Source organism: Dama dama, chromosome 33 (genome assembly GCF_033118175.1).
Source record: "Dama dama isolate Ldn47 chromosome 33, ASM3311817v1, whole genome shotgun sequence".
NCBI classification, from domain to species: domain Eukaryota; kingdom Metazoa; phylum Chordata; class Mammalia; order Artiodactyla; family Cervidae; genus Dama; species Dama dama.
This window is the reverse complement of record NC_083713.1, coordinates 50,946,303-50,968,894: the sequence shown is the minus strand read 5'-3', so window position 1 is coordinate 50,968,894 and position 22,592 is coordinate 50,946,303.

Here is a 22,592-nt window from a genome sequence, read left to right as displayed (position 1 = left end):
TATTCAGGACTGATTTCCTTTAGGATGAACTGGTAGGATCTCTTTGCAGTCCAAGGAACTCTCACGAGTCTTCTCCAATACCACGGTTCAAAAGCATCAATTCTTTGGCGCTCAGCATTCTTTATAGTCCAACTGTCACATTCATACATGACTACTGGAGAAACCATAGCTCTGACTAGACAGACCTTTGTTGGGAAAGTAATGTCTCTGCTTTTTAATATGCTGTCTAGGTTGGTCATAGCTTTTCTCCCAAGAAGCAAGTGTCTTTTTATTTCATGGCTGTAGTCACCATCTGCAGTGATTTTGGAGCCCCCAAAAGTAAAGTCTGTCAATTATTTCCATTGTTTTCCCACCTTTGCCATGAAGGGATGGGATCAGATGCCATGATCTTCAGTTTTTGAATGTTGAGTTTTGAGCCAACTTTTTCACTCTCCTTTTTCACTTTCATCAAGAAGCTCTTTAGTTCTTCTTCACTTTCTGACATAAGGGTGGTGTCATCTTTAGATTTTTAGGGAGTGACAAAAATGAATGGGATCAGGTGGAGATTACTCACAGTAGTTGCCATGTAATGCATTCTCCAAGCGCCCATGGAGCCATCAGTGGTATCCTTCAACAGATCAGATTTGTGGCAGAGATCTGCCTGTATCTGCCTCCTTTAGTTCTTGCCAATCCTGGCTCTATAGCCTTGACACTGATACCCTTCCAATAAATTCTTTAGCCAGAATTTGTTTCTGTTGCTTGCAGTAAGAACTGTGATTATTACACACTGGAATGGATGTGTGTAATGCATGGTGAAAATGATGCCTGGAAGATGTAAAATAAAAGTTTCTACTGAGAAATATTTGGAATAAGTTGGATGAAGAATGAATTGTATCCCAAAGCACTATTTGAACAAAAGTCATCTGAAGTCTAAGGAGGGAAGAGAAATGAGCAGGACAGAGCCCTGCCAAACATCCCACTGAAACTAAGAGAATCCAGGCTATCTTTTGTGTGTGGACAAGAAGTCTGCACCAATTTAAATGTGGAAAGCAGAGGAGCCCCTTTTCTGCGTGCATTCCAATGATCCTCCTGGGGTCATCACTGTGGCTCTGTCAATACCTTATCATACTCTTCCTTATCTTCTCTATATATATGAACAGTCAGTCTCAAGCTCTGCAATGTGACTGAAATCTATACAGATCTGGAGAGATGGAGACTGAAACCAGCCCAAAATTAATCCTGCTACTTTCTAAGCATCATTCACAACATGTTCCAGTGAAGACTATCTTGGGAAATTACCATAGTCATATTGACTCTGTAGAAATCCATAACTCAGTTCCCCAAAATAAGAACACACAACTGAATTCTATAATTAATCCACATTGTGGCAGTTTGTGAATTGTAAGTTATAAACTCACTGTTGAATACAGCAGTCCTGCTGTTCCCAGAATGTTAATTTTCATGGCTCCATCCCTATAGCAACCTTTCCACTGCTAAGTGCCCATATTCTTCACAACCAAGCCTTGCTTGGCAGTGTTAAACTCTGTAAACCAGTGTTTCATTTGCCCTCAGAAAAACTCTTAAGGTTAACATGAATCTCATTTGAAGACTAGGAAACTGGAGCTCAGGGATACTGAGTAACTTATTCCACATCACACAGTCAGTAAATTGCAATGTCAGGAAAGAAATGCACCATGTTTTTAAACAGAGCTTAATGATATTGTTAAAGGACATTTGTTTTTATATAGATCTCTGTGTTATGATTACTATCTTTTTAATACAAGTATAAAGCATCATTTTCATAGGTGGGGTATTAGAAAGTCCTGCTGACTAAAAATACCTCTCTTATAGAAGAATGAAAGATCACTGCTACTAATGTATTGCTTTGGGTTAAGCATTTGTTTCACCCTTTGCCTACCCTCTTCTAAAATGCAATGTCACTGGAAGGATAACACATCATATCAATGTTTTTTATCCTTTTGCTCCTTTTAATATCTAGTTAAGTCAACAACAGCAAAAAAAACAAGGATGACTACAAAAAAAAGCCAAAGGTCATGAGAAGATGCTTAAGGGTGAAAGAGAAAGGAGATAAGACAAGCATCTGTTCTTCATAGTTTCCTGGTTCACGAGGGGGCTTCCTCACTCTCTGCATCTCCCTGTCCACATGCCCAGTCTCAGGACCAGAAATAGCAGTTGAGATGCCAGGACCATGCTTGTCCTAGCACTCATCTTCCCTGCTGAAAGTGCAGCTCTTAGTTCTGGGGCAGATAAAAATAGAGGCGGGTGATCAACCTCACAAATGTTTTTCACAGGGTGTTTCCCTGACACTGACTAAGCAAAGGTGTGGAGTGGTCCCATCCATCTCTATAGTCCTCCACAGGGATCTCTTAAAACTACTACAGAAAATCAGATATGGCTGACTCACAGGTATTATCCTCAGAAAGTTCTTTCAGAAACCTACCAAGACACAATTCCCTATTTTACAAAGTAATGAATTCACAAAGTATACAGGAGTCCTTACTCTTCTGCAATGCTGAAACCCAGAGGTGAAGCAACTTTAACTGGAGCTCTGAAAGAGGTTCAGCCTCTCTTAGGTGGTGACCTTTGAACATCAGAGCCTCTGAGTTCCCAGTTGGCCTCTGCTATCACCTCTATGGTATTTTAAATATTCAAGTGAATCCCCACTCTGGAAAACTCACATCAGGCATTCATTGAAATGAGTAAGACTTGCACACTCTTAAGATAGCTTTTATGACATAGAGGTCTCTAGTATGAGTTTATTAAAATATTAGACATTAGGCCACTTTGTAAGTTCTGCAAACTCCTCTATTTTTTCCCCTTTGACCACTGTATTAAAGGGGACAAAGATTTTTGCTTTTGTTTTTCTTATAATCCTGGAAAACTTCTGTTGTTTATTTAATAATTTAAATTCATTTAAAAATTTAAATTTATTTAAAGAGAAAAATAATCTGGACCTTGACTGAAAATTATTAGAAAAAAATATTAGAAAATAATTTTAAAGCTTTGTATTTTCCATTAATTTAGATAAAAATTGTGAGAAAGATACAGTCCCCAAATATGAAGATAAACAATAAAAGTATAAAAACTATTAGCCAAACAGACTGAAAAGTCAAAAATCAAAACACATCTAATTATTTTTTATTAATGTAAAAAAGTACAAATGATATCCTATTTAGAATTTTTTTGTAAAATTATTTAATCAGTGTTCTGAGGCTCCAGTACTGTTGGCCAGTGGAACTGGAGCAACCCCTTCCTAACATCTATTTGCATTGTAGCTTGGATCCTTAGCTAATCCTGAGTATTGATTCTCAATTACTGATTTACACAGCAGACTTACCCAGAGTCCCAGAAGGAGAAAGACCATGGCTCAGGACTTCATGGAGATATGTGTGTGTACAGAAATACATGTCCAGTTGAGCGGCTGCTTGGATGGAGGTTAGATTGCAGATAAAGAATAATGGGCTCCTGAGAAGGGGTACACCTTAAAGGGAAAGGAGTAGGGACATATGAATTAAAAATAGCCCCCCAGGATGAGGGAGATAGAAGAGTACAATTTCTGAGACCCCCATGTTTTTGTTGTTGTTATTCTGTCACTAAGTCATGTCCTACTCTTTGGAACAGACTGTAGCCCACCAGGCTCCTCTGTCCATGGGATTCTCCAGGCAAGAATACTGGAGTGGGTTGCTATTTCCTTCTCCAAGGTATCTTCCTAACCCAGGGATCAGACCCTTGTCTACTGCATTGGAAGGCAGATTTCTTTACCACTGAGCTACCAGAAAAGCCTGTAGTTTCTGAGACCCTCATGTAGCTTTAAAGAACCCATCACAATCCTGTCATGTGGGAGCGTCAATTGAACCTTTGGGAAAAAAGTGTGTGTGTGTGTGTCCCATAAAGCAGTGTCACTAAAAAGCTATAGCACTTTGCAATCCAGACAGGATTACCGAGGGACACTCCTTACTAAGAAAAAAGGCAGAAGTGAAAAATGGCCCGCTTGCATTGTAAAAACATTCTGTGTCAGCAAAGTGTTGACCGATCTCTTGTAAATTTTGTCATCAAGATGGCAGGAGAAAACCCCAGAGGTGAACCACCTCTCCATAAAGCTGTCAGGAAGAGGCAGCTTTAGCTACTATCAGCAGCACAACAGGGGACTTTGATATGTAACCAAGGGTAACAGGTTTGAGCCACTCCAGCCCTGGCTTCTCCACCTCCATGTGGCTATCAGAAACGCTGCAGTGTTGCAACCCAGCCTCCAGGAGGACAGCCGGGCTCCCACTTGCGAGCAAGTGGAGAAAGGCAAGTGAGAAAACACAGTGAACTGTCTTGTACACACAGGTTTCAAGCTCTGGAGGTTTGAAAATTTTGTAGTGAAAAACTACAAGAAAGAATCAGAGAGCTTCTTAGTAATGCAAGTGAGTTTTGGAAACCATCATCATTTGGAATATGTGTAAATGTGGCCTCATTGATACAAATACTCTTTAGGCCTATAACCTAGTATCTGCTCAATAATCTTATTTTCTAGTTTTTCCCACTGCCCTATTATTAGGAAGGTCAAGGAGAGACTGATACAACTCAATGAATTATACAATTCAGTTATACAAATCACAAATTATCCAAAACAGTTTTTCTTTTTTAGAAACCATTTTTTTTTACAAAGTGGTCCTTTCATTCTGTGTTATAAAAATTTATCAATTTGCGTTGCAGTGTTTCTGTGGACTGGCTACCACTTCTAATAGAAGGTCTTTGAGATCAGAACATTTAATGTGACTTGGTTCATATCAATACTTAACACTTTCGGATCTGATCCTTTTGAAAATGTGATGAAATATATGAATATTCTTCTCAGAAAGACACGTGGATATATAACCCTAGAGTATGCCAGCTTCTAATTCCCTTCAACACTTCCTCTCCTCCATCATCTCTCATACCTACAGTCCCTCCCTTGAACCCTTGGAAAATCTTCCTGACAGCAGCCTCCCTGCTTTTTCTACCTCTTTCACCAACCCCCTTCTCTAGGGGATCTTCCTGACCCAGGGTTCAAACCCAGGTCTCCCTCATTGCAGGCAGATTCTTTACCATCTGAGCCACTAGGGAAGCCTGCAAAGAAGTTGAAGCAACTTAAAAATGCACAACCATCGTTAGGCACCATGTTAACTGCTGAGGCTGTAAGGAGAAAGATGATTTGGTCTCTGCCCCCAAGTGGCATGATAATCTAATAGGAGTTATATCAAGTAAAAAGGCAATTGTGTGAACCCATAAAAGGTGCCTCGAACCCCACCTTGGGGCATCAAGAAAGTCTTCCTAAAAGAAGTATATTTAAATTGAGAGTGAGCCAAATAGACTTGATCTCTGGAAAGGGGAGTTTGAAGCAGAGAACACTGAAAATGTTTAACCTGAAATCCAGCCTGTGAAACAAGACTATACAGGATAGTGGAGAGGGGAAACAGATGTGGGTCAAATCAAGGTGCTTTAATCATTGGCTAATATTTAAAAGCCACTTGCATTTAAAACTTGTGATAGTCATAAGATTGGCTCAGTATGTGGGACAGATGGCACAGAGCAGACATTCAGTACATCTTTGTTGAACTAATATAAGAAGGAATAGAGAAAGGAGATTTATTTTTCTGGATAGTTTATTTGCAAGCACTTTGGGGTAGTACGCAATGAGGGAAATTTTTCCAGCTTTTATAGATTGTTTTCCTTGTAGAGCTTTATGATTTTGCTTAAAATATTAAAAACTCCACGACTCAAACTGTAAGTATTAATTTAGATTCTGATACCAACGACAAGTTATATCTAAACTATCAACAGCCTTAGGTTATCTATTCCGTTCTTTGGGCCTCCTGGCTTCATTAATGAGTATATTTTGAAATTGATAATGAGGATCATCTGTATGATTAAAAAGTCTCTGAGAGAAGCAGAACCTTTCATTCCAAAAATACTCAAAATATCAAACCACAACATATTTCAGGATGATCATGAGGGGAATACTGTCTCCTGGAGAAAAGTTCAGTACTCAGGATTCAGGTGATCTACAACTGGTTAATTGCTTAGCCTTAAGGAAATGATCTATATCTTATGGTTTTGAGAAAATCTCACTCTTTTCTGACAATGTATTTTTTTTATTCTACTCTTTTACTCAATGATGCAAGAATTTATAGTCCTCAGAAATATGTATGTATATTCCACAACTGGAGTCTCTCACCCATTGCCTTATTATTCTACACTAGAATCGTTATGGGAAAATCACAACGGTGTATTCATGCATGCTAAGTCACTTCAGTTAGGTCCAACTCTTTGCTACTCTATGGACTATAGCCCACCAAACTCCTCTGTCCATGGGATTCTCCAGGCAAGAATAATTGAGTAGGTGGCTATGCCCTCCTCCAGGGGATCTTCCTGATGCAGGGATCAAACCCACATCTCTAATGTCTCCTGCACTGGCAGGCTGGTTCTTTACCACTAGCACCACCTGGGAAGCCCATGAAGATGTATAAGCTTAACTAATTTGAAAGCTAAGATCTTTCTAAGAAGGTAGCACTATAATTGCACAGTTTCTTTTTCTTTCTCTTTGGATTAGAAAACCATTACTTTGAGAGAACACTGGTAGGTAAAAGACCCACATAGAATGAGAGTAACACTGAATAAAGACACTGGGTTTATTGCACAACTTGTAAATATGAAGTAGGTCCAGACATAATCCAGCCCTAGATTCTCACATCATTTTGCCCAGTACAAAGCTTTTCTCCAATGGCTACCTTATTGTTTAAGGGCTCATTAAGGAGAGAGTATTTACAGCCAATACTCTGCCTAAATCAGAGCAGAATATATACTAAACTCTTATACTGAGACCCAGAAGTATATAATCTTCCACTTTTCTTAACCTTAGTGTCCTCATTAGGGAATTTTGGGAAAGAAAACAAGTCTTTGTGTCTTTGTTCTACCACTTACCGATTATGTACTCTTAAAAATATCATTTAATATGTCTTATTATCCCAATTTTACTGAGGCATATGCTAACACCTACCTCACAGGGTTGTAAGAATGAATGAAATAAAATTAAGTGTTTCAAAAGTAGTCATGTAAGGTTTTATCAGATAGTCCCCGTTGCTGAGGCAAGAACATGTTAAACATGCTTCCAAATGAACAACAAGGGGTTGACATTTTTATACTAGTTCCTTCAATTTTCCAGAACATACATAGTCAACATATGTTTATTCTTCCATTCAACAAATATGTATTAACTGTGAATTTTTAAGTTTTTAATTATTGGGGATAGTGTGGCACTCAAGTCCCTTTTGGGGGGACCAACAGATACAGAAAGTGAGCCAAGCATTACCATGACATCAAAGGTCAATTTGTACATCATTTTCACTAGTTTAAGTCTTTCAAACCACATGTTGAGCCCAAATTCTGAATTAACTGAACTGCCAGAACTGTATGCCATCCCAGGAATGTCTCATAGAGTAGCACTGTTCTGTAAAAATAACTTTGTCTTATATTTTAAAAAAAACCTGAAAGATCCTGGAATGCCATTTCTTTCCAAAAGAGTAGCCATATTTGAATTTTCTTAGCAGCTTGCTGAGAGAGTGCAAAGCTAACAAGAATCAAAACAGACTCTTTACATAGTTTGTTTGGGTCTAGAGGAAATCTGTCCATGAGCTTTTGTGAAGGGGCCAACATGTCAGCATATGCCTGACTACAGTGAGTTTATCTTTCAATTGATTTAGTCCATTCTGAGGAATCAAGATGATGCAAGTGTGGCACATAACCAAGCTCATTCTCTTTTCATTGACAGAGGTGCTAGAAATGTCTTTATTCTTGTGGATCACTTGAGCAGAGTCAGATACTATGTTTAAATTCCTATGATAGTTATTTTTTTCTGCTTTAAGATTATATTAACATATGATATAATGTTTGCAACAGTAATGGTCATCAACAGCAAAGAGATAGAGTAGATCCGTGTTTCTGCTGCCTTGCAGTTTACATGCAATTTCCTGGAACATATGTTCTATTAATGGAGTTTGAAATAAGGCTTTCACCTTCTGAAAATGCTTGAAGTTGAGCTATAATGGTGGTGGATATGTTTTTGCAGTATTCTCACAGATAATTCAGTCTTGGATATTCCAAGAAAATGTCCTCTATTCAACGTCTCTATTTCTTTGAAGTTGGCTGGTATATGTGAATACCAAGGGTAAAAACTGAGGTTAAACTGAGATCATGCACCTGAGTAGCAGTCACTTCAGGCTTCTCTTTCTCCAGGTTATTTGCACAATTTCTCCAGGTTGTTTGTTCAAGCCACAGAACTCTAGAGAACAAGACAGCAGGTGCCAAAGTAGAGCCCACAGCTGACTAGAGAGCGGCTGTGCCAAGCACCTTGTTGTCATATAGCAACACGCGAAGCACTGCCAGGCCCACCGAAACACATGGGGTTAGAGGGAGCTGCGGTCTCACAGAAGCAATAGAGACATGCTAAGGTACTGAAATGCCAATGCAATGTGGTATAAATGCCAATCTTATTCTTACCCACAGGCTGGTGAAACCTGGTGGCATATGGTTATACATAAAATCAACAAATATTACTTGAGAACCTAATATGCCCAAGGTGTACACACACACACACACACACACACACGCAAACAAACACACACACACATGCAGTTAAATGTAAAAGACATTTGTATAACAAGGTTTACTGATTATGTAAGAATTTTTAAATAACAGGAATTAAGGGTCTAACAAATTTATGCATGCTAATCTTGTTTCTGGTTAAACATCTACTGAATGATGTTAGGTCTCTGAATAAAACATTAAAAACCTAGGTTTTAATTCTGGCTTTTCTTAACTTTGCTTAAATATGATTGTGTTTTTTCTATTCACATTTGGAATATGTTTTAACTATAGAATAAAATAACTCTGGAAGATGAAGCCTGAAGAAAACCTAGCCAGCCTGACCTTAATTATCAGGAAACAAAACATATGCCAAGTCCATTGCTATCAACATGGTTCCCTTTTCCTTTCTCCTCTGTTGTCTGCAAACAAATGCTATGTCTGGTCATCAAGATCAAGGAAGTCAGTTATCAAGTGGCAGAACCTTAGTGACTGTTCTCCCTTAGCTCCTGCAAACTCTGAATTCTGTTCCATGCCTTCTGCTTACTTGATCCCGAAGATGCACCTCCCATATCTTCTGTATTTGTAAGTCACATTGGCTATCGGCTTTGCCCTGACATATCTCTGGTTTCTTCTTCCTTTTATTCTAATAGTCTTTTGTCTCTCAAATACTCAAGTTAAAACAGCCTTGTGCCAATAAGAGGTGGAAAACAACAAAATGTGTTCAAGACCTCTACAAAGCTGAATGTGGCTGGCGCAGGACCATACAGAGATTTACACAGACAAGATTGGAGAAATGGGGCTTAGATAAAACTTTAGAGTTCAGTGGTGAAAATTTTGAATTTTTATCCCAAGCATAGTACAACATCAATGTAAAGTGTTCTGTTAGTTGCTCAATTGAGTCCAGCTCTTTGGGACCCCATGGACTGTAGCCCACCAGGCTCCTCTGTCCTTGGGATTTCCAGGCAAGAATACCGGAGTGGGTTGCCATTCCCTTAATCTTCCCAACTTGGGGATCAAACCCGAGTCTCCTGCATTGCTGGCAGATCCTTTACCATCTGAGCCACCAGGGAAGACCATCAATGTAAAATGGGAGGTGTAAACAACAGATGCTGAACATTCATGAAGGAAAAAGGTAATTATGAGTTGTGTTAGGGAAGACTTGCAGAGAAAAGAGCCTTTAAGAGAGGGCAAAATATGCATGGCTCAAAAGGAGGCAGGGGGGTCATGTATGTAAATGTCATGTCTAGATGATGCTAAGTTGGTGTTTCTGGTTGGAAAGTGTGTTTGAGGGGAGTGGTAAAGGATAGGTGTGGAATACTAAAATGGAGTCATACTATGAAAGACTAAGTTTAGACTGATAAATTTGTGCTTTATCCTTCAGAACCACCCTTTTCCTATCCCTTATTTGTCTCTCAGAATCAGCTTTGGGTCCCATTTTCTGTCCTTATTCATTCACATCATCGTGAAGGGGTACCTCCATCTGTTATAAGCCTTTGTCAGTTTCTTCATAAGGTAGATGGTCTATTTCTGTTTCTAGACTTTTCCAGATCTCCTTGAGTTTTTCATCCTTTATCCCTGGGGATTTATTGCTGGTGCATCAACAAAAACCATGTGGTAGATGAGTTTAGAGAATGAGTTTTAATAGATTTATTCACCAAGGAGCCACCCTAACACATTAACTAATGTCATCCTCTGTTCATAAGATACAATGGCTAAGAGGAAGGTCAACACAATTTAAGTTGGGATTAGGTCAAACTTTTCATTGGTTGTCCTTGGATTTTTTTATGGATTTGTTTTTCTTCCCTGCAATGATTTCATTATTCAATTTATCCTTTTGCATGAACCAAAAGACAAAGAAAGTTATTAGATATGTCCTATTTTCCCAGCACCACTTACATGGAAAGTAACCTCATTTATTAGAGTTATTTTGCAAATCAAAACTGCAGTTTTGCAGTCCAGATAGCCATCATCAAAAAATCTACAAACAATAAGTGCTTGAGAGAGTGTGGAGAAAAGGGAACACTCATGCACTGTTGGTGGCAATGTAAATTGCTGCAATGTAAATTGCCACAATGTAAATTGATACAGCTACTATGAAAAACAGTATGGAGGTTCCTTAAAAAACTAAAAATAGAATTACCAGCAAACTCACCCTGGGCATATACCCAGAGAAAACCATAATTCAAAAAGATGGATGCACCTCAGTGTTTTTAGCAGCACTATTTAGAATAGCCAGGACATGGAGGCAACCTAAATGTCCATCAGCAGAGGAATGGATAAAGAAAATGTGGTATATATATATACAGTGGAATACTATGTAGCCATTAAAAGGAAAAAGATTGGGTCATTAGTAGAGCCTTAGATGGACCTAGAGAGTGGCATACAGAGTGAAGTAAGTCAGAAAAAGAAAAACAAATATTATATATTAATATGTACATGTGAAATCAAGAAAGTTGAAACAGATAATCTTATTTCCAAAGCAGAAATAGAGACACAGATGTAAAGAACAAATGTATGGATACCAAGGGCAGAAAGGGAGATGAGAGGTTTGGGAGATTGGAATTGACATATATATACTACTGACACTATTTATAACTGATAACTAATGAAAGCATACTGCATAGCACAGGGAAGTCCACTTTAAGCTCTGTGGTAACCTGAATGGGAAGGAAATCCAAAAAAGGAGAGGATATATACGTGTGTATGGCTGATTCAATTTCTGTACAATAGAAACTAACACAACATTGTAAAGCAAGTATACCCCAACAGAAATTAATTTTAAAGACATATTAGATGTGTCCCATTTTGTAGCTGAGTTTGGCTACCTGATGCAAAGAGCTGACCCATTGGAAAAGACCCTGAGGCTGGGAAAGATTGAGGGCATGAAGGAGAAGCGGGCGACAGAAGATGAGATGATTGGATGGCATCACCAACTCAGTGGACATGAATTTGAGTAAACTCGGTAGACAGTGAAGGACAGGGAAGCCTGGCATGCTGTAGTCCGTGGTGTCACAAAGATTTAGACATGACTGAACAACAACAACAAGTTGAGTCTGAGAACAAAACTTTGTGTCTGCTCGTTTTTTCAGATAACCTCAAGCCTTTGCTTCATTAGTAGTTTCAGTTGGACATGGACCTAAGAAAGACTAGGAGGAAAAAAGGGAATGGGAAAAAGGGAGTTTAAATCTATGCTCATTTAAAACTGAGAATATCATCTTTGGGAAAAGATGAAAACTTATTTTTTTCTTTTTTAAAGCATAGACTCTTTCTTCTTTTCAGAGTTCAATAAGATATCCACTTGTTTCTTCTCAAGTCTTCGAGAAGTCTGCCTCAAACATACCACTAAAGAACTGAGTAGTCTCCTTAAATATTATAATACTGTTTTAAAACCTAAGAAAAGTACATCTTTATTTGAGAATAATATTTTTAAAGCAAATCAAAAGATTGGCCTAGAGCCTTAACAACTTACCTCTCTAATACTTACTTCTCAGAACTGATCTTTATCTCATTTCATATTCATTATGAGAATTTTGTCTTTTTCATTTAGAAAATTTTTGGTGGAATGCATGCTGACTTTCAGTTAAAAGGGAAGAAAATGCTGTCAAAACAGTTACATAGTCCTTCCTTTGTCATTTTCATACTTGCTGAAAAAAGGATCAGAGAATCCACGTGACTGTGTGCACATATGCGCATACACACTCTTTTCCTTTTGTGTCCCTCATACTCATAATCTATGGAAGTTTATATAACACTTTACAGAGCTCAAGAGTTAATCTCTTCTCAGTAACTGGATTCTACTGAGGAGGACATAAGAAGACAAAAGTCAAAGGACAAAAATGAAAAGAGTTAACTGCAAAATGTTGAATTTATAAACACTAGCTTAAAGACATACACGAAACTATGTGTTCTGAGTGAAAATCAGTCACATTTTGAGTACCTTAATGTAGCCAAATTTCTTGGTCATCAAAAATTTGTCAGAATGTCTTCCATAAAAAATTTTAATTCATTGATTTTCCAGGCAAATATTTGTAAGTGTCTAGACAAACCTTTAGGGAGAGTGAAATGAGATTTTTTTCTTAACAAAAGCAAAATTTCAGTCTCAACTTTGCCAGACTCATCTCTGTCTCTTATGTGTTTTTCCATTCTGGCTTCTACCAGAATGCTTGAGAAGTAGATCTTGGTTTGATTCTGAAGTCTTATTTGTTTGGCTTTTAATTTTGTGTGTGTGTGTGTGAGAGAGAGTTGAAATGAAGGAAGTAAATTGGTTTAATACTTTTTTGTTCCTAGCAAAGACAAAATCCACATGGGAAGGCTGGGCAGAAGCTGGCATGAACTACCACAGAAATTTGCTCTTGATTTAATTTTAACATATACAATCCCTGGATATATTTGAAATGAAGATGCGTTGGGCATCTGGACAACTAAAGTATTTTGTAATGCTGTTCTTTTACAATGTCTTGCACCTATTTTATCTTACAGAGTATTTACCCCTGCAGAATAGATTACTGACACCAAAGTACAGACAGCCAAAGTATTACACCCTCCAAGAAGCAAAGCCAGCAGAGAGAAAATGCCCTTGCTCTTGTCACAGTACATTTTTAGAACTAAGCAGCTGATTTTATTTTCTAATGAAAAAAATCTGTGAGTAAATTTTAATTGTGCTGTGAGGGAAAAAAATCCATTTGCAATTGAATCCAATTACAACTCATTTGTGATTAAGATTTGGTATTTAATATTGATGGGTTTATATTGTTTTCTTATTGCTATCTATGGAGAATTCAATATGAACAATATATTGAATACAAAATACATAAATACCTATTGTTTCTTTAATCAATAAACATTGGATTGGATTTATATGGTAAACATAAAGGAATCTTTTGCTAAAAGCATTTTAAATTAAAAAAACATGAATATGCATAAATGAAGAGCACCAGAGTTCCTGTCTAATGAAACTCCGTAGGAAGACATTACGCAGCATTTAACATAGAGACTGCAAAGGAAAAAAATCGGGTTACCTTTAGATAATAAACCTCTCCAATTCCCAAATTTCCTCTTGGCAAAACATGTAAAGAAAGATCATTTTCTATGTGATTTGTCGGAAATTAGACTTGACAACAGATGTTTGATTTAATAGCTAAGCAGTTCACTGTTCAACTTTGAACTACATCACAGATAGACAAAAGTTTGTTGTCTCAGTCCTTCCTGCACCTTTTTCACTCCAAGTTAATGGCCTCACAGAATGGGAGAATCTACCTTTGGCTTTGGAAGTTGCATTTGGCTTACATAAAGGAGAGAAAATAAAGCAAAATAACAAACAAACACAACCACAATAGATAACAAAGGGGAATAATTAAGTAAATTATAGTCTACCTGTATAAGCAAAATCATGAAGACATGAATATATACAAAATATGCTAAAATATTTAAAAATGAAAAGGAAAACATTTATATTTTATTTTTAAGTGATAGAAGGTAGAATGGCACAATTATAAATACATTAAAAGATACATAGCATACCGAAAAGAAATGTACCAAAAATTTTAATGATTTTTTAATCTAGTTTGGGAACAGTAATTTTTTCTTTAAATTTTTGAAATTTCCCAATTTGTATAATGGGAATGTATTATTTCTAAAACTGAGAAAATACACAGTGTCGTGTGAATAAAAGTAAACTAATCCTTTCCTCTGTGCACAACAAGGGGCCACCAAAAACAGGGGGAAAAAATGGCATCCAGATGCCCATTTATTATAAACCATTTCCTTGCAAATCTAGAAAACAGGTAAAACCAAAGGAAGACAGAATCAAGCTAATTAAGATATTGTTCCAACAAAGCTGAAGCCATAGCTATTGCATTCTCTCAACAACACGAGTGTGTTTTCCTGGCCAAGTCTCATTCCATAGGAGTTGCTTCACTCTACTCAAGTGTTTCAGCCAATCCCTAGTGTCTGTGATTCAACTGAGAGAAATGGCCTATTCCAGTTCTCTTCCCAGTAACCTCCAGCACTTAGGCCTTCAAATCAGATCACTCACTCTTGGGAACAATCTTCCCATAATATTTTGGCATTTAAGATATGTTAGAATGAATGAACAGGGAAACCTGGCATGCTGCACTCCATGGGGTCACAAAGAGCGGGACACGACTGAGCCACTGAACTGAATTGAACTGAGAATGAATGGATTTATAAATCTCAACTGAACTCCCAACATTGAACTCCCAATACTGAACCTCTTTAGGGTACACTGCACAAAATATGATAGTTTTTCAAGTCTCATTAAAAATTTTTTTTTCATTCTATTAACAGGGTTTTAGAGCAGAAAAGTTGTTTTTGTGTGACTGTTTCTTAGACCAGGAATAGGAGCTGGGTTCTCACCTGGCTGATGGAGCTTGGGGAAAGGCTATATTTTGCCTTTAAAAACTGAAGACATATAGCACAGAGTGGGATAGGCTTGTGTGGAGAAAACAAATATTTTCTATTCAGATATTGGGGGAGCTTAATATCTGCACTGGGAAGAGCTTAAGGTAGAACCTGAGTTCAGGTGTACTAGTTCCAAGAGACTAAAACAAGATGAAGTTGAGATTAATGCAAAAATATTTCACAGAGGAAATAGTTCTAGTTAAGCAGCATTACAGGGTCATAATTTCAAAGAGTATCTGATATCCTGGGTAGTATTTTTGAGATAGCAAGAGTGACAAGTCAGGCAAGATTAAAGAGTTGGAATGTATAATGTGCAGTATAGGGACCATTTAAGAAAATCCTCAGTAGCTTGTACCTTAAATACACTCATTTCTAAATATACTATATTCTTTAAAATGTGCCCAAGTGTCTCATTTAAGTGTCAAAGGGAAAGATTAATGATTTAACTTTATCTAGACTACTTGACTACTAACTCAATACACTACCAAGCAAGCAATACTAAGTCTCATAGAAAGATCAACACAAACAAAAAATTCTTTTAATATTAACTCATCTATTTCTACACCTTCTAAGATTGTAAGGCATTGCCATCAGTGAATCCTAACTTCCATATAGGTGGATTAATATTAGTTTATAACAAATAAAATGTGATATGCAATTTATTTATTGACAATCAAAAGTCCCAAAGACAATATAATGAAATAGAAATAAGTGGTATCTTATTTATTCATTTGCCTCTCATTTTTTTGAAAACTTATGATATGTTAAACTTGATGTTGAGGTATAATAGAAGATTGCCAAGGAAACAAGACATAGTTCTTCCTTTAAAAAACTTGAAATTTAAAGGATAAGAAATGAATGTGAAATATTTTAATAATGAAAATAGTAATGGTCAGATTAGTCCCTTCAGCTGAAATAGTCTCTCCATCATCATTCCTTCTTCCTTCAATGTCTGATGAAGCACACCCTTTCATCGCCAATCCATCTAAAAAATGCATACACCATGCAAAAGGGAGCATCGAGAAAGTATATTCAACCCTTGCTAACTTTGTTATCATTCTAGAATCTCTACCTGCTTCTTATAATGTACAAAGGAATAGCCCTTCTGACAACTTGAATCCTTGAATGAGAAATCCATGAATAAAAATAATATTTACCTACATTTATTACAAGATGTCCCTGGTGGCTCAGTTGGTAAAGAATTTGCCTGCAATGCAGAAAACCTAGGTTGATCCCTGGGTTGGGAAGATCCCCTGGAGAAAGAAATGGATACCTGCTCCAGTATTCTTACCTCGAGATTTCCATAGAGGGAGAAGCCTGGTAGCTACAGTCCATGGGGTCGCAAAGAGTTGGACACAACTGAGCGACTAATTCTAATACAGTAGATCTACTGCCCAGTACTGTGCTAAGTACTTAATATGCATTGCACTATGAGTATTTCCTGAACTAAGGACCCAGTTTTGTGACAGAAAAAATTAACTGATTAAAAAAAAAATTAACTGATTAAGAGGCTATGAGATATTTTGATCTGATAAGATGCTAATCTGCTGTCAAAGGTACTGTTAGAAAGTGTAAGGATCAGATGTTCACCTGACCTAAGGTTGGTTAAAGAGGTCCCTCCAGGTTCTGGAAGTCTATGAGAGACCCACATAGTTCTCAGAGGAACTATGTCTACAGAAATATTTCAGAATAGTGAGGTTGAGCTGCAGAGTCTGAAAAGTGGAGGGAAAGAATTGGAAAAAAACCTCACATCTGACACATTTTTAGGGGGAGAAGCACATCATTGTCTGGTTGGGTTCATTCATATCCAACATCCTTATATCATTCATCATTCTTTATATTTTCTTCACATGGGAAGGGAGGCAGGAGGGGGTTTCAGGATGGAGGGGACACATGTATACCTATGGCTGATTCATATTGATAGATGGCAAAAACTATCACAATATTGTAATTATCCTCCAATTAAAATAAATAAATAATTTTTTTAAAAGAATTGACTGCTAGTCAATTCCTTTTCTTTATTTGCCCAAGAAATCTAAAAATGTGTTGATAATCACATTAATACACCTTTCAAAAGCTGAATTCCTTTTTTCATTCATTTGTATGTGCTTGCCTTCCAACCCAAGAGCTGGGAGTAATAGCAACTGTGGTTTGACAAAATTGGACAGCTGCCTTTATCCCAGGGCTGTACAGGCGACAGTCTGACTCCAGATTCAGTGCATTTTAGACTTAGAGTTACTTGGCTAGGAATAAGAGAAAGATTACATAATATTTGTGATTTGATATTCCCAATTACCATATAGAGTTAAACCTATGCATATTAATTAAAATATGAGAGCACTCCTTTCTCAAAGGATTTGTATCCCAAATGATTCCAGTAACCGTGGGACTTTATGACTATGTTCTCATTGTGTTACCTTGGATTATGATAAACCAGCAATTGCAAATAGTAGGGCTTAGGTCTAGGTCGTATATGGACCACAGGTGTATTCAGGGATGCTGAACAAGTGTTTAAGAAATAAGGAATCTACATAAGAGTATAGATTTCTGACTCCTGTTGGACATTCTTAGTGGACAACAATCAGCTGTTTCAAGTAGCACTTACTCCATTAGACACAGAGTGTGATTTCTACTTTGCCACGAGTCCCCACTGAACTGAACCATGCCTTTTCCACCTTTCATTTAAATTACCTCCTTTTCTCTGTCTGCATTTGAGTTTACAATTCTAAGCATAGGCTCTGATATGAAATTCATGAAATTCACGGTTTTTGAAAGTGGTAAACACCTTGAAAATAAATGGCATTGTACCTGTAGCATAAATGTGAAAAATAAATATAGCACTAACTTGCAGATGGACACTTAATTAAAGAAATAAAACCTGGAATATTCTTTATCTTGGTTTGGCAAATCATACATGAGTAAACACCATTGTTTGCTGCTATGAATGGACACATTGTATTTTTATTCATTTGCATGTTGAAATCATAATACCCTAGGCATATTTGAATTGTGTATATGGTAAAACTGTGGGCCAATTTGCCAAAGCCATTACATTTAGAGGCTGGCATTTGATCTATTCAGTTTCTATAGCTTTCATCTATTCTGCATTGATCTGTGCTGAACTTCAAAGTGTTGGCCTTCAAAAGAAGCTGCAGTTTGCATTGCTTCCATTAGATGGCGCAGAAGATTTTTAAGGTCCCAAACAAACAGGCGCATTGGCAAATTCTGTGTCAGCTCTGTGTAAACACCAGCAGATTCAGTCCCACCACATTAAATTTAAAGTATTTCAAGGGAGGAGTTATTTGGTAACTCATGAACTATTTTTCCATAAACAGTTGAATAAGATATGAGACCATTTCCTTTGCAATCCAAGTCTGTTATTCCTTGGTTATAGCCCTATTCCTTATCAAACGTGAGAAATTATACCAAGTATTGCAAAAGATATGGGATAGAAAAAAAAGAGAAGGTCACTTTTACACAACATGGAGCAAGGGTCAAATCTGAAGCCCATGAGATATTAACCAAAATTTGTAAAAATTTTGTCATTATCTATAATTACCAGAATATGTTGTTAGACCATTTATGGTCATTTTTGTCCAATCTGAGTTTTCCCACTAACATTATTTTTTTCCTTTTGATAATTTAGGATACAAAATGGTTTTCAATACTTTGGATAAACTTGGACTTAATCACATCTAAGTTCTTTTATTATTCCAAGTGCCAATTATTCTATTATACTTCCTCATTTGTGACTTCCAGAGTTTCTTGGGGTTCTGGAGGATTTGAGCATTGCTTTATTTTAGAGTCCAGAGTAAAGTGTCCCACGTTTATTTTATTGGTAATTTAACTGAGCACGGCACTTGATTATGGTCCATATGTAGAAAAAGAGTTTGAGCCTGAACCATTAAGATGCCTGATGACTTAGCTTGGATATCCTTAATTCTTCCCTTCACATGTGTTGAAAGACTTAGGGAAGTCCCACGAGACTCCATGCACTGACCAACAGGCAAGCCCAGTGTTTTATATAAACAGGAAGAACATTTTTCTACCAGATTAGAAGGCTCAGCATACTTGAACCAAAATCTGTTGAGCCAGGAGTGCAAGTACACAATATTTGTATACTGCCCTTACGTGTCTCATGCCCCATAATTAGTGCAATCTCTTCTTCAAGCGACTCATTTCCATTATTCTCTTCTATACAGCTGTCTAAACATTTATGCTTCAAAGTCAGGCCCATCTTGGAAAATCACAGCTTAAACTTATCATAGGGTCATGATGATAATGCTGAACACTGGACTGCTTTGACCATCTCTGCATGGAGATATGGGCACAGACAGCAAAATAGATTATGAGGAACTAATGGTGGAGGGGCTACATTTCATTCTATGTCCTTTGCATCCCCCTTGAGGTAGCCTTCTGGAGACAAAGAATGCAATTTTTTATACAATATGTAGTCCCATTTCAATAGAAATGGAATGGCTCTAAGGTGAACTGAGGACTCAAGGTAAAATCTGCACACCTTGAAAAACAGTACAGTGAACAATGCATCATTGTTTCAGAGGATGTCTTGGAAACAGAACAATTAGAAATAGGAGGATTTCGAGTTCACTTGAGCTGGCTCACATAAAATTGGAAAAGCAGAGGGAGCAAACTCCATGAGGCCTTTATTAGCGTGAACCTGTGGATATTAGGACTCTTATGACGGCGCTAATGGCAGGCTTCACTTAGCACAATTAGCATAGCTGATCAATTTGAAAGAATTAAAACACAAACCTTAGAGAAATAAAACTAGATTAGGAGAATCTTAGGACATTCTTCCTAAGCACTAGACAAAGGCATCAGAAGATCTAAGTTCAGTCCTTCTTCTTACTTATACTGAGTTAAAATTCATCTCACTAAAGCTTCCTTTTATTGATTCTATTTTTAGTCACATAGGCACACAGTATGGTGGGTTTTCTGCCCTGTAGGAAGCAATCAGCACTTCTTTGTTGTTATGTTCATTCCTTCAGATCCGTAACACACACAAACACCTTTAAATCCTAAACTTGCATAGCGTGGGTATTCTGCATTAATCTTTCTAAAATTCTTTGGTCTTTTATTTTTTTCATTTCATAAATGCTTGATCATTGTAATTGCATACTCTAGAGCACACACACTTGTTCAAATCTGAATAACACATGTTCACTTCCAAATAATAAAAGCTGTGAACTTGTTGATATGACAATAGTACTAATATCAATCCAATAAAAAGATTATATTTCAAAAAAATAAAAATACTGACTTTTAAAGAAATGAGTAAGAAGCAAAAGCCAGGAATACCAATATAATAAGAAACAGAAAGTTGGAAATTAAATGACTATTTGGTTTTAGAATCACATACCCTATATTTACTTTTAATAATTTTATTATTATTTATTCAAATCTGAAAAGAAGGCATTTGGTTGGATCAAAAGCAGATATACCTCTATAACTTCTATTCTAAATTCTTTTGCAGATTCTACTCTTTTTCAATTCTGAGTAGATAAAATAAGTGTGGAGAGAGAAATTGGGGAGAAAAGCTAACCTTTATTTTGAATGGTGAAAGTTTTTTTAGATGTGAAAGGCACTATTTTCAACCCAGTTTGAGTTTGATTTATGCTACAGATTGTCTTGTCCAATACCGGCTGTAAGTTTGAACTGATGTTGCCATTACTTCTGATCTCAGTTTGGAGCCTATGGAAAGGTGAAAAGGAGCTCGACAAAAAACTCAGGTTCTCAGAGAAGAGCAAAGTTAAATGGTCCACATAGAGACTGAAAAACCTGACCCTGGAGTTAACGACAACATCAGTTTTTTTTTTCCCCCCACTATATTAAAGAAAATCTCTCTGTCCTGAGAAATACCTGTCATATGAGTTACAAATGGGTGTTCTGAAAGAAAGAAAAAGATTCCATGAGTTCAGAAATCTCTGGATACATTATACCCCTCTTTAAAATTCACAATCTACATTAACACAGTAAGTATTCTGAGAAAAGCTGTTCCAAAGAATCCTGGTTAAGAGAAATGTTTTCAGACTTAATTGGCCAATATCAATATCTAAGAGGATATTTGAGCATATTAGCTTGAGGGAGGAATAGAAGATGTTAAAATGATAGTATTGAAAATTAATGACATAAAGAATGTTTTCAACCCCTCCGTTGTAAATAGGTTCTAAGGAAAAGTCTACTTTCCTTCCACCAGTTCTAATCTCCCATTAGGCATTACATAGGAGAGCATAAGAAATTACCACAAAATAAGGGAAACCAATTTGGCTATCATCTAAGGACCCTGACAAATGATTTCATTTGGGAAAAAAAAAAAAAATCACAAATCAGCTTTCTGTCACAGGCTAAAGTATGAAGAGTATTTTATTATAAAAACTGAATTTCATCTCCAACTTCTTAAATACTCCTATTTTCATACTTTATATCTCTTTCTGTGGGTCTCCACCATCATTATCCATTGTTAAACTTTCTTCATAGGAAAGGAAGGTGTAACTGCCATTAAACCCTAATGCAGAGAAATCTGCACTTATACATTAACCCTCTTACAAATTATTGCAAAGTAAAATTTTCTATCCATATTAAAGGAATTTTAGGCTGCCATTAATGCTTGCAGAAAGGTCTTGAATTAAACAATTATAACATATATGGGTTTACTACAAATCTTACTTTTATTTTACAATTTCCTCTTATGAAATTATTCCTTATCCTTTTTTTAATCTAAAAGAAATGGATTTATTTCATGGTTAAGGATTTTCAGGGTGGAGTGTGTACAGTTTATATATGTAAATACACATACTCTCATGAAGTAATATTGACAATAAATGAACAAATGAATAAACAGATTTTACCTACTGAGAAAACTTGCCTACACAAGCTTTGGCAGTTCTGTTCAAATATGTGTGTGAGTGACACAGATTTCTCAATTCACCTCACCCTATTACTCCAGGGCAAACTGTCAGGTGGATGTGCAACAGGAGACCAAGATAAGATTTGTTTTGATTTCCGGCTAGCACTAGTATACTTGAAATTTTTCATTCACTTTTTTTTTTTTTTGCAAAATCTACTCAGAGTGTATGAGGAAGAAATATTAATATATCAGATGGAAAGACATATGCAGGACAAAGGCAAGGACAGAGGATTAAGTGAATGGCCTTGAACATAAAAGACCACAAATAGAAGCACAGTGCCCAGATGAGAAGTCTTCCCACTAGTTTATTCCCTGTAATGATTCACCTTCATCTCTCATAGACTTTCTCTGAATAATCACATGAGAACCATAAAGAAAAAAGGTATGTTACTTAGAAACAAAAAGCATGATCAAAGGGAGAAGTCAGATACTGAAAAGAAGGAGCAAAAGAAATAATTGAAGTGTTCACTGTCCCACAGCATTATCTGCTCTGAGAAAGCTGCGCTCAGCGAAATTACAACCTGGACTCACACCTGGGAGGAGCAAGGTGGGAAAGGCTACGTGTAGGCTGAGCTAGCCCTAGGCATCATTGTGAAGTGGGAGCTTTGTATTTTTTACCCCTGTCTTTCAATGC